At 39.9% G+C, this 14,145-nt stretch overlaps 1 non-coding gene across 1 annotated transcript; it reads right to left on the bottom strand.

The window, feature by feature from the left end:
* Nucleotides 1-268: 268 nt before the first annotated feature.
* LOC141616619 (small nucleolar RNA R71) lies at nt 269-375 on the bottom strand. The gene has a single exon (XR_012530953.1). It is a non-coding gene; the product is annotated as a small nucleolar RNA R71 (small nucleolar RNA).
* Between the last annotated feature and the right edge of the window lie 13,770 nt (nt 376-14,145).

Genomic DNA, 14,145 nt, shown 5'->3' with positions numbered 1-14,145 from the left:
CTTCATCCAACTAGTTGAGAGGAGCCAATTTGGGGGGATGCCTAGTGAGGATCCTCATTCTCATATGGAAACCTTTTGCGATTATTGTGATGCTATCTCTCAAACGGGCGTGACTCAAGACCAAATTAGATGGGTCTTATTTCCTTTTTCCTTAATCGGCACCGCAAAGCAATGGTTGAAGGGCCTTGATAAGGCCACCCTTGGAATAGATTCTTGGAAGAAGTTGGCTCTAACTTTCTACAAAAATTCTACCCAGGAAAAGACCAACATGCTAAGAGCTCAAATTACGGGTTTTAAGCAAAGGGATGAAGAGTCTTTGTATGAAGCTTGGGAGCGGTTTAAAGGTATTTGTCGCTCATGTCCTCACCATGGACTTAGCGGATGGTTTTTGGTGCAACAATTTTGGAATGGTTTATATGAAGATTCTAGGAACATTCTCAATATGGGATCAAATGGAATGTTCACCGAAGTTGATGACAATCAAACATGGAACAAGATTGAGGAAATGGCGGTCCATAACTCACAATATAGTAGACCTCGCAAGGCTACTAGAGGAGGAAAGCATGAAGTGGACTCCGTTACTCAATTGGGTGCTCAAATTAGTGCTCACATTGACACAATCAACTTGAAGTTTGAACAAGCTATGGCTAGACTTGAGGAAAACTCAAAATCATCGAAGCATCATGTCAATGCCATGACGGCATCCTCATCAATCCCATGTGGGATATGTGAGAATTGTGGAACTTTGGGTCATGACCCAAGTGAGTGTAGGGGAACAACCGAACAAGTTAATGCTTTCCAAGCTTACAAGAGTGGTACCCCTTATTCCAATTTTTACAATGAGAACACCAAGTTCCATCCAAATCTCTCATACAAAAGCCAAAATGTTCAAAACCCTCAAACAACATACACTCCACCACCCATGAGAAACCAAAATCAAAGACCCTTTTACAATCAAAACCAAGGTTACCAAAATCAAAATCCATACAATCACCAAAATGACCAAGGTTTTGATGTCCAAAAAGCGGTCCTCCAAATGCAAAAGAATCAACAAGAATTTTTCACCCAAATGCAAAAAGATAGCCAAGCAAAGGAAACCACCATCAACAACATTCTAGCTCACACCAAGATGTTGGAAACACAATTGACTCAACTAGCATCTTCAAGCTCACAAAGACAAAAGGGGCAATTACCACCTCAAAGTAATCCCCCTAGACATGAAACGGTTAGTGCCATTCACTTGAGAAGTGGTACAAGGTATGAAGCACCAAAGAAGCAAGTCGAGGATGAAGTTGTGGAAGCTAGTGAAAAGGAAGAAATTGTGCAAAACTCCAAAGATGGAGAATCAACAAAAGAAGAAAGTTCAAAGAAAAGTGAAGACAAGGCCAAAGAGAAGGAGCCCATTGTGATTAGACTTCCTTTTCCAAGTCGTCAAGCCAAGCCCAAATTTGATGATCAACTTGGAAAGTTCATGGAAATTGTGAAGAATTTAGAAGTCTCAATTCCTTTCACGGAATTAATCAATCACGTTCCGGCCTATGCGAAGTATATGAAAGATATCCTCACAAAGAAGAAGTCGATCCGGAAACTTGAGACTATCGCCTTCACTAAGGTGAGTAGTGCAATACTTCAAGGGAGTTCACCTCCAAAGTTAAAGGATCCGGGAAGCTTCTCAATACCGTGTACCATTGGCGACACAACGATCAACAAAGCCTTATGTGATCTAGGGGCTAGTGTGAGTGTCATGCCGTACTCGGTAAGTAAAAGGTTGGGGATGGGAGAGCTTAAATGCACCAACATCACACTCCAAATGGCCGATAGATCGACGAAGACACCGTTAGGGATATGGGAAGATGTCCCCGTGCGAATTGGGAAGTTTTTCATCCCGGTGGACTTTGTCATTGTTGATATGGAGGAAGATTCCAACATTCCAATCATCCTAGGAAGACCTTTCCTACACACCGCCGGTGCGGTGATTGATGTGAAACATGGAGAGCTCACTCTAGAAGTGGGAGATGAAAGCATAACTTTTAATCTTGACAAGACTATGAGAGCTCCTCGTTTGCATGAGCCGTGTTTCATGATTGATCATTATAGCCGAAAAGATGAAAGGAAGAAATCGGAACTCCAATGGAGGAAGAAAGTTGAAGATGCTCCATTCAAAGAGCAAGTGAATTATGACAAGGAGAGCTTGCAAAGCTCATCAAAATCAACCAAGGAAGAAGAGGATGGCCTCATTGGCCAAGAGAAGAAATTGGGAGAGTTGTCTCCATCTAAGCAAGAGATTTTCAATGATCAACTCAATGAAGTTTGTGGTCTTTGGGACGACGAGTTTGAAGGGATTTTTAATCCCTACATTGGGCATGCCATCGATCATGATCAACAACAAGGGCCACGGTCTATTGAGGACCTCTACCATAAGAATGAACAAGCTTTTTATTACTTTTTCAAGGTGTTGAGCAACATCAACAACACCTTGAACATGCCCCCTTGACATCTCATCAAGAATGAGAGTTTGGTGGAGTCCTCCCTAAACCACCACTTGTAAATATTTCTAACTCCCTAACTTACATTTCAATTCTTGTATTGCATTTTTGTAATCTTTGGATTTTTATTTACTTTGATCAAAATAATTGTCATGAAAGAGAGAAGTGAGGGAGGGACTAACAATTTCAATTGATGTATAGTGCTTTACCTTAGTGTGGGGATGGCAATTGCCTAGGCTATCCATGCCTTAGTAGTGCCCCCACAAAGAAGAACACAAGACTTGAAAGAAAGAATGGAAGAATGATAAAGGGAAAGCGCTGTGCACGGGTGGAATCGAATCCGTGTACACGGAGGATTTAATCCGAGCGGATTCCCAAGAATCCGCCCGTCTTATGCAATCCGAGCGTCCCGAGTAAAAGACGCCCGTCCCGAATCGAGCTGAATTTTGAAATTTTCTTGAATGTTAAAGAATCCGAGCGGATTCGAAAAAATCCATCCGTCCCGAGAATCCTTCGTCCCGGGAAAAAGACGCCCGTCTTTGCAAATTTGAGAAAAACAAGCAAATTTCTCTCGGGACAGAAATCCGTCCGTCCTTGGAGAAATCCGCCCGTCCCGTGTTCAGCAAATCCGAGCGGATTGTACCAAATCCGCCCGTCTTTAGGCGAGCTTTTGCAAAGGTAGAAGAAGCAGAATCCGCACGGATTGAGCCTAATCCGCACGGATTGCCCCTGCAGTTTTAAAAATCTCGGTCTCTTTAAAACCCCTCCCACCTTCATTCATTCATTCATTCATAAACACTACCCACAACATCAAAACCCTCATCCCCTCCATCATAAAAACAAAAACCCTCAACAACATTCAACAAAAACAAATCAAACCACCCTTCCAACAACAAATTAATCACTCCTTCTTCAACAAAAACCAAAACCAAGAACAAAATCTTCAACCTTTGAGTCGATTTTTGTTTTCATAAAGGCAAAGCCTTTCACCTTCAAATCGATTTGGGCATCCTACAAATTGGATTTTTCACTCTTTTCTTGGTTAAGCTCACCAATGGCAAGGACTAAGGGTGCAACAAAGGCAACAAAGGCACCAAAGGCTAAGGCACTCTCACAAAGGCAAAAGGCTCTTCAAACAAAGAAAGCTTTGGCTATGGTGGTGGCAACACCAAACTTGGAAGTGCAACAACAACAACAACCTTCTATGGGACCATCAACACCTTCTACTCCGGTAATTAATCAACTTTTGCATTATCCGGAGGTAACTTTTATTTCTGATACCCATAGAAATACCTTTGTCAAGTTTGCTATGAAATCTATTCAATCCACCAAATTCATATGTAAAGATGCCTTGGAAAAATTGGGTGTCCTTGAGCAAACAAAAGCCTTTTTCAAAGCCATGGGGTTGGAGAAATTGTTTGAAACAAAGGAATTGACATACCCCTCCCTTGTCTTGGAATTCTTAAGTTCTTTAAAAGTCACCAAAGTTGAGAATAGAGAAAATCTCGAGTTTCGTCTAGCTAATGTTAGTAGATGCATTACCTTTACGGAATTGGGTGAAATTTTGGGTCTTAGTGATGAATCAAGTTATTTTAAGCATTATGGAAAGTATGACCCCGAGCCTCTTTGGGAGGCAATCTCCGGGAAGAAATTTGAGGATTTTCATGCATGTCGTGCTCTTTTGGTCCATCATCCGGGCATAAGAGTATGGCACAAGGTTGTGGGAAATACCATAATTGCTAGGAAAGACACCAATAATTTCACAAGACTTGACTTTATTCTCCTTGAATCGGCTTTGAATATCGGAAGAATTCATACCAAGCCTTACAATTCTTTGAGGCTCTTGGTAGAAAGATGGCTTAACGTTGATAATGGGAAGAAGGGCACAACCGTTATTGTCAATGGCGGCCTAGTCACACTCCTAGCCAAGCACTTTGATCCTAAGTTCAATGAGGATAAGAAGTACAAAGCAAAGGAAGGTGGCCATCTTATTGATATGCATATTATGATTCACAAGTTCAAGTGGGTTGCTCATAACCCCCTTGACACTAAATATGGATGGTTAACTAGTGAAGCTAGATCGTTCACCTTGCCCTCGAAGATTTGTCGCCTAAGCGTCCACCAGACCAATTATCTACTTCCCCTTTCCGAAGAAGCCGAGTATATCATTCAACAACAAAAGGGTGATCTTGAAGCTCCCTCCTCTTCCATTGTCATACCACCTTACCCCTTTGAGTATGAAGAGTTCAAACCGGAAGGAATTGAAATTGGGAAAGACTATGTGACTCTCCTCATGCAAGCAATGCACAAGCAAGCCCATGAAGATCGGAAAAATGCGTATTTGGCTCAATATCCACCCCTCCTACATCTAGCTAGGCAAGGACTCCTTGATCCATCTTGTCCTTTGCCTAGTTGGGCGGATAGAGAAGTCTTATTTCCGGGTGCATCTAGGGACGTGGTGGGAGACAATGAGGTTGTTGGAAATGATGAAGAAGTTGATGATAATATTGAGGAAGAAGCAAGTGAAGAAGAAAGGGATGGTGAAGAGGAAGATGAGGAAGAAAATGAAGAAGCAAATGACAAGGAAAGTGGCAATGCGACCACTTCTCATGAGGGAAGTGGTGATGATGATAGCATGATGGAAGACTAGCAAGCCTTGGAGACTCCTACACTCCCATGGTTTGTCTATATCTCTTTGTATTCTATTTAATTTTGATCATTGTTGGAGTAGTCCTAGCAACATCAAAGGACTCACACCTCGGTACCATTGAGGTGTTCTTATTTTATTGTTCCCATTTGTAAAATCCAAAATGACAAACTAGTTTCATGCATAAGCATAGTGTATGCATGAACTATACCCATCCTTGGACATTAGCAATAGTGTCTTACTCGGTTTGGGGAGGTTAATGCATACACAACGGGAGGTAATCTAAATTATCCTCTCCGTCATAACAAAAACCATGCATCATGTAGTGTAACTTAGTGTAGAATTGCATTTAGTGTAGAAATCATGCATCATCTTTGCATAATTTCCATCATTTTGGCCATTGAGGACAATGCCCATATTAGTGTGGGGATGGGAATTCTAACATTTAACTCTTATTCAAAAAACCCATAAAAATTGAAAAATTTCAAAAATCATAAAAATTGAAAAAAATTGAAAACCCAAAAACAAGTTCATTTCCTTTGTATATATTGTTTTGTATATATTGTGTTTGTTCATCCTTGTTCACATTGATTGACTATGCCACATCCGAGACATGAGGATATTGAAGACCGCATGGTATGATATTTCCAATCTCCTTTTTCCTCTTTATGTTAATGACTATGTGGCTTCATTTTGATTGATGCGGTACAACAATGTGAACTTAGGACTTGCATTTAGATTGTTTGTCATATTAGTTGGTAGAATCATATGCATTAGGATGTTTATATGGTAGTTGCATCATGGCATGTAGTTTGCATGTTAGAAAATTTTGCGAAAACCGTCTACTTGGGAAGCTTGACAAGTGTATATAGGCCCTAGTAGATGCCCTTTGTTCTTAAGACTTTGCTTGTTAGAATATTTGTAAAACACCCTAGGATGTGTCATGCTAGTATCCTTTGACCCATGGTTTAAGGCCGAGTCAAGAGTACCTTGTGGTGTGATAACTCCTTGGCTACCGTTTATTCCAAGGTGACCCTTGAAACCATGCACCCATACATCCATCATCCATGTTCTACCATATTTTTGTCATCAAAGGGAATGGGCACAAAAAGAAATCAATTTGAGTTCAATGAAATGAAAAATGAAAGAAAGTTTGCAAAAATGCATCAAATGAAAAGAGGAGCAAAAATAGAACTCCTAAGCTTCAAATACAAGTCACCCTCGTTACTAATTGGGGTGACTTTGAAAATGTTCAAAAAGAAATGCAAAAAAATTGTCAAGCATTGAAATGCCAAAAATCAAAAAGAAATGGCAAAGAAAGTGTTCTCAAATGTCAAATGCCACAAGAAATTGGGGGGAAAAACAAAAACAAAAGCAAACTCCCAAAATGAAACTCAAATATCTATCGATCCCTTTACCCATCATATCCATTTTTGTGCATGGTAGAGAGGGGACGACCCTTCTTCTTGTCTAGGCAAGAGGGGGAATTCCGCGATCCTCCAGTGTTTCTAACACCATAGGGAGACTACTCTTGACAAAAGCATTTAACAATTGAGGACAAAGGTACCCTAGCTTGACACATTTTGGAGGTGATTTATTGGTATCCTTCTAGGCTTAGTAGTTTGAACAAATTGCATCTATGAAGGATTGTGTACCCTTGAATTGCTTCCCTTGTAGATAATTTCCGCCACTTAGATGAGGAAAGTGGCTATTCTTTTGTAGATGCATCCATTACTTGATTTTGTGTGCTTAATGATTGGATGTGTCGCCATTTTGGCAAGACCCACCTTGCCTTGCAAGAAGGCATCCTACCTCATGGTTGTCTTGTTGTGAGTTGAAGGGGCGGAGTGAGACCCGCTAATTGTCTCATATCGGCTATATTATTAGGATAGGTTAGTATTGGTCCTAGTCTTTGTCACCTCTTTACTCGGGACGAGCAAAGGTTCGGTTTGGGGATATTTGATGTGACCATAATTGGCGCATATTTAGCCCCCGAATTAGCCTTGTTTCCATGCTTTTTAGTGCTTATTTGGGTCATTTATTATCTTTAGTTCTTTGTTTTGCATATTCTTTGAGATTTTGATCCCTTGGTAGGAAAGGAGTAAGAATCTTGCATTTTCATGGCAAAACAAGACTAAATTGATCGAATCCAATGACCAAGCATCAAGGAGAGACAAGATTAGAAGGCCTTTGTACATATCATAGTAGAAGAGCAATGTTGAGGAAAGATCCTTGAGTCCCCAAGGAAATCCCCAAGGAATTTATGAAGAAAATGGAAGAAAAAGAAGAAGTTACTATCTTTGATCGACAATCCGAGCGGATTGCCAGCAATCCGTCCGTCCTGCACAATCCGAGCGTCCCGTGCCAGAATCCGCTCGGATTCACCCTCAACAATCCGTCCGGATTCCCTAGAATCCGCTCGGATTCCATCGCCCAAATCCGGCCGTCCCGACCTTATTCCGCCCGGATTTCTTCACAGCACGGATTGCCTCCTTCAAGCTACGAAAAGAGAAGCCCTTCTCTCAGAAAATACCAGGTCCTCCTTGCTCAACTTAAAAAGTGTAATTACTAGTTTAGCCCTTAGTTAACCCTAATGCATCCTCCCTAATTTTCACTATAAATACCCCATTAGGCTAATTAGAGGAGCATGTTCTTCTTATCAATAATTAGTGTAGTTAATATCAATCAAAACTCTCTTCAATATTGTAATCAAGTATTAATCAAGTTTTAATCCAAGTTTTAGTTCTTTAATCTCTCTTTTGTTCATCCTTTATTTTGGGTAATTGAAGATTATTTGGGTTATTATTGGGGGATTGACAACCTCTCAATCTAGCATTCAAGTACTTCTATTATTCTTGCTTTATTATTGGAATCATTAGTAAGTATAATCTCTTAATCCCTTTTTAGTTATTGTTAATTACTTTCATTTATTCATCATGTTTCATATTGTTAGTATGATTGACAACCTTGCTAGCATGATCAACATGATAATGAGTGAGTAGTCTCTTAGCTAGGGTTAATGGGTGATTAGGGGAAACCAACATGGGGAATGATTCATGCTTAAATTAATATGCTTTCATGCTTTTTTTGCTTGCTTGTTTTGATCTCAACTCATGCACATGTTATACTTGATGAAATGCTAAGCCTATGAATCCTTGCATTTACTATCATCTCCTATCTTTTCAATGAGACTTGTAAGACATAACCCAACTCGAGTCTCATTAGACCATGCATGTTGTTGAGTAGGGAAGATTAAGTCGACTTGTAGGTGTTGTACAATCTAATCGATTAGGCTCCGGGACCCAAACTTTCCTAGGATTGTAAGATATAACCCAACTCAATCCATCACAACAATAATTGCTTGCTTATAATTTGAGAACATGTTTGTATGAACATATCCCATGATTCCCCTATGATCCCATGACACCCTAGTGCCTTTAATCAACTGTTTACACCCCTTTTTATTCATCTTGCTTGTTTATTTTCATTGTTATTCTAGTTTAGTAACCTTCTACATCAACCCAATTTGTGACACCCCTTAGACACCGCTAGTTACAATATAAATCTCATTTCAACTCCCGTCCCTTGGAATCCGACCTTTACTTGCCTCTTTACTAATTGTAGAGTTGCTTGTTAAGCTATAAATTGTGTTTTGATTCGACCGTGACCAACGACCACATCTATTTATTTGTGAATACGAAACGGACCGATCACCTACCGATCGTAAACACAAGCTTTACACATTGTTTGGTACCGTCATCTTGCATTAAATCACTTGACCGTCCATCTCGATCACTACACCATCACTAAACTTAACAAACACTCTTTTAGTTACTAAAACGGTTTTTAAACCGAGTTTTCCGGCCAAACAAGTTGATACACTTTCGTCGGTTTCTCGCCACAAGCCTAGCATGTAAGTATGAGGGTGTAAAAATCCTCTTCTATCATGTTTTTATTTGTTTCAAGACTATAACATCCTAAATCATGCATAACATGGTCTAAAACATGGGAAGAATGAGCCAAAACTGAATTTTTGGTTGAGGCAGAGGCTACTTTTGTAGCACATAGGCTCGCGCCTAAAGCAGCCTGCTCAACCTAAATCCAAACCGTGTTTTGTCTCTTCATCTCCTTCATTTTTATTTCATATTGGTAATCGGTTTTTGCCATTTCAAGTATTTTCAAACCATTTTTTATAACAAGTTTTTAACCATAAAACATTTTTCACCCTTGGTTCCTAATGCCATGACGGTTTAATCCGTATTTCGGTGATAATATTTGGTTAATTACATTATAAAAGGTATTTTAAAGCCTTTTATTTCATTTCTTTACATTTTGAAGGGTATTTTAAAGCCTTTCTCATTTCTTTACATTTTCAAAACAAATGTATTAGTCACCAACACAAAGTCATCCTTGGTTCCATATACCATGTCATATTTTAACCCGAGTACGATGATGAAGATTGACTAATTACAAACAAATAAACTTAAAACAATTAGTTCATAATTATTTTCAAAACTGTTCATGTCAACCTTGCAAAATCGAATTTGACATCGAATATTGTCAAAACAATGACGATTATTCAAGTCTCGTTCTTCAAATCAATACAAAAGCGGCCTAAACGGTCTTTTCAAGTCAAGACGGGTTTAAACACCCATTTTTCAACACGTTTCACGAACTCTTTCAATGGTCAGAAGACGTTTTTCATCGTCTGTTTACCCGCGCCTAAACAGGCCACTTATTTTTCTATTCTCAAACCAGGGGAGACCCCTTTGCATCGCCAATAGGCTCGCACCTCTTCTGGCTGCCTGATGCAGGGTCTGTTCCCTTTCCAGCATTTGTCTAGGACGATACCGACTTCGGTTAACCCGAATACAAGACGGATCAGATGACGAATCTGCTCATTCAAACATCACATTTGCAAAATGCCTTACTAAGATAATGGATCACGTTATGCACCATAAACCTAATTCGGTAAATGGATGTTTAATTTCCGTCTTGCATGCAAATCAAAAATATATCCAACTTGACATATTATACTTGATACTTGGATTAAACAAACCGACATAGAAAGCTCACATGTTTTTTTTTGGTAAAATGTGAGCTTTTTCATTAATAATAACCAAATTAGGCAATACAATTCAATTCCTTGTTCTTGAGAATAACTAGCTCTAGATTACATAAATGCCAATCTGACCTAGCCATATTTTATCATTTCTACGAACTGGTTTTTGAATAAAGTGTTGCATCCTCTGTCTGACTATCATCTGAACTTCCTTTTCTATCTTCTCTGGCCGTGCTAGCATCAGTTCATGCCTACATCTATTCCTCTCCAGCCAAATCAAATACCAACAAGCTAACTTAGCAACTCGTCTGATCCTGGTCTGTACTATACTGCTTCTCTGAGTCCCAGTATCCTGCAACCAATGATTAACATACTGCAGTACTCTTCTACTATAAGCACACTGATCAAACAAATGCTCATGTGTCTCCTGACCATTCTCACACAATACACACTGATCAGTGCTACAAATACCAATCTGTTTCAGCTTCATCCTAGTGTTTAAAGCCTCATGCTTAATCAGCCAACCAACCAAAGTATGTTTAAGTACACCCCAAACATCCCAAATATCATCATACCACTGGACATGTGGGTGTATACCGTGTAACCAGTGATATCCAGAAGCCACAGAGTATCCTTTAGGATCCTGTGTCCAAACATTATTAAGATAACCAGCTGCCATGCAATCTCTCACCTTGCATATGTTCCTCCAAGTCCAGTTGGAGTCAGCTGGAGGTTGATATGAAGTCCAATCCCTTCCTTTCAGATAGACATGATCAATCCAAAGAACCCATAACCTATCAGTTTTTGTGTAAATCCAATTGACCAATTTCCCAACTGTAGCAATATTCCACACCCCTGCTTGTTTGATTCCTAACCCACCTTCCTTCTTACTACAACAAACATTGTGCCAAGCCACCAAAGGAGCCCTCTGATACTCAACACCTCCTTCCCAAAAAAAGGTCCTGCAAATTGCTTCAATTCTCTTTATCACACACTTAGGTATAATGAATGTAGAAGCCCAATAATTATGCAAAGTATTAAAAATAGCATTAACAAGAGTTAATCTTCGTGCATAAATCATCTTCCTTGCACCTATACTTCGTACCCTAGCCGTGATCTTATCAATCAAAATGCTACAATCTAGTCTGGTTAATTTGCTAGGCTGTATAGGAACACCCAGATAAGTAAAAGGTAAGCATCCTTCTTTAAAACCAGAAACCTGAATAATATCAGTTTTCACATCATCTGCAACCCCATTGAAGACCACCTCTGACTTGCTGGCATTTATATTCAGACCTGAGGCAGCTGAAAATGTTGCCATAGCTCTCAGCATCAGCATAATAGACCCTACATCACCCTTGCAGAACATTAATAGATCATCTGCAAATAGCAAATGATTCAGCTTCAAACCAGTACAAAGAGGATGATATCTGAATGGCCAATGTTGAGCAGCATAATCCAAAATACGAGTCAAGTACTCCATACAAACAGTGAACAAGAGAGGAGACAAGGGGTCCCCTTGTCTCAAACCTCTCCTGCCATTAAAATACCCAAATTGGACCCCATTCAGATTAAGAGTAAAAGTTGTCGAGGTCACACATCCCATCACCATTTGGATAAAACTTTCAGGGAACTGAAGAGCAGCTAACATTTGCTCCAAAAATTGCCACTCAATCGTGTCATAAGCCTTTTGAAGATCTAGTTTAAACATACACCTAGGGGAGACATGGCCCCTATGATATAGTCTTTACTAAATCCTGACAAATGAGGATATTTTCCAGTATACTCCTCCCCTTCACAAAAGCACCTTGATTCCTACTCACTATATCAGGTAAAACCAAAGCTAACCTATTGCTAATGAGTTTAGAGATAGTCTTGTAAACCACATTACAACAAGCTATGGGCCTAAAACGCTTAACACTACTTGGCCTGTCCACCTTAGAGATAAGAGTAACCACAGTAGAATTAATTTGTGCAAGCAATTTTCCAGTATCAAAAAAGTTCAAAATAGCCCCACTAATCTCCTCCCCTACAATATCCCACGCATCTCTAAAGAATTGGCTAGTATAGCCATCAGGCCCAGGAGACTTGTCCTTAGGAATACTAAAGAGGAAAGTCTTAATTTCCTCCTTAGTCACAGGCATACTGAGTATAAGAGCATGAGCAGCAGTGCAACACTTACCCCTTCTTACTACAGTTAAATTCACAGCATCTGTAGCATGATTTTCACCCAGTAGCTCCTGATAATAAGTAAGAAGAGCATTCTGAATGGTTTCCCCTTCACTACAGAGCACCCCTTCCTTATCCTCAATTTGCAATATCTTATTCAGCATCACTCTTTTCTTAATAATGTGGTGGAAATAAGTAGTATTCAGGTCCCCTTCCAAGGACCATTGTACCTTAGCCTTCTGTATAAGAAAACTATCTCTTGTTGCAATCAATTCCCTCAACTCATGAGCTGTATCATATTCTTGCTACATAAGCTCAGTGTTACCAGGATTGTCAATCAAATTCTTCTGGATTCTATCCAGCAAGGCACTAGCTATACTAGTGCTATTTTCTATATCAGAGAAACATTCTTTATTAATGTTCTTAAGGACAGGTTTCAAAGCCTTCAACTTCTTCACCACCTGAAACATTTTGGTCCCCTTATACCCATGCTTCCAACTCTTACTCACTAGTTCCTTGAAATGTTCTGTTGTGCCCCACATATTAAAGTATTTAAAACTCTTTCTTCCTCCAAAATTTGCCTGTCTATCCATCAAAGTACAGGGACAATGATAAAAAATTCCTTCAGGGTGGAAATGTCCCACATAATCAGCAAACATCACAAACCATTCCTGATTACCCATCATCCTATCTAGTCTACTATAAACCCTATCACTAGGCTCTTGCTTATTAGACCAAGTGAACAAGGCTCCTGTTGCAGGCACATCCTCCATACAACAGATAGAAACACAATCCTGAAATTGTTGCATTTCAGCATCAGTAGTATTGCCACCTAGTCTTTCCAGTGGAGAGAGGACAGTATTGAAATCCCCAGCCCATAACCAAGGCAGCTCACAATCCATTGCCTTGCATTTCAGAAAATGCCACAGGGTTTGCCTCTCCACCAACCCATTATGAGCATAGATCATAGTAAGCAAAAAACTCTTATTATCAATAATAGATTGCACCTTAATGTGAATAAACTGTGCTCCATACTTAATAAAATTGACATCAAAACAAGTAGGCTTCCAAAACACCCAAATCCTACCTCCTTTATGCCAACTACAATTTGTGGATATACTCCATCCATCACAAAGAGTAGTATTCTTATTCAAAAGCTTATTAGGTTTTATCTTGGTCTCAAGTAGTCCAAAGAGCCCAACACCATTGTTATGCATGAACCACTTCACCAACTTCTGTTTATTCAGGTCATTTAGACCCCTCACATTCCAAAAACCTATACTATGCATTAGGTATATGTGGTGGGGGGGGGGGGGTCCTTACCACTCTGAACTACACCCCCCAGGGGTAGTCATACCATTAAGAGCATCTAGGAAAGTAGGAACTCCTGACCAGTCTTTGACTCTTTGTCCCCCAGTCATACTCCCTTGTCTATTCATCCTCATTATTTGCCTAGCTGGAGTTGATTTGATTACTGCTGCCAATGTAGGGAAAGCAACAGGAGTGAAGATAGGTGGAGAATGTACAGCAGGCACAGGATCAACATGTGCTTTCTGTACAGGCCTCCAAACTTTCTTCTATTGCTGTACCCCCTTTGGTCCCCCTTGTTGCACAACAGAATTCTTCTTAACATCCTTCTTTTTCCGACACTGTTGCTCATCATGACCCATACCCTTACACAAGGCACAAGTCACAGGTAGGGATGGCAATGGACCGGATCTGGATAGGGTCCGATATGATCCAGATCCATATCCGCCACACCAACGTTGGATCCATATCCG

Source organism: Silene latifolia, chromosome 11, assembly GCF_048544455.1.
Source record: "Silene latifolia isolate original U9 population chromosome 11, ASM4854445v1, whole genome shotgun sequence".
Classification (NCBI taxonomy): Eukaryota; Viridiplantae; Streptophyta; class Magnoliopsida; order Caryophyllales; family Caryophyllaceae; genus Silene; species Silene latifolia.
Note: the sequence above shows the minus strand (reverse complement) of the source record. Positions and strands in the feature narration are given on the sequence as shown.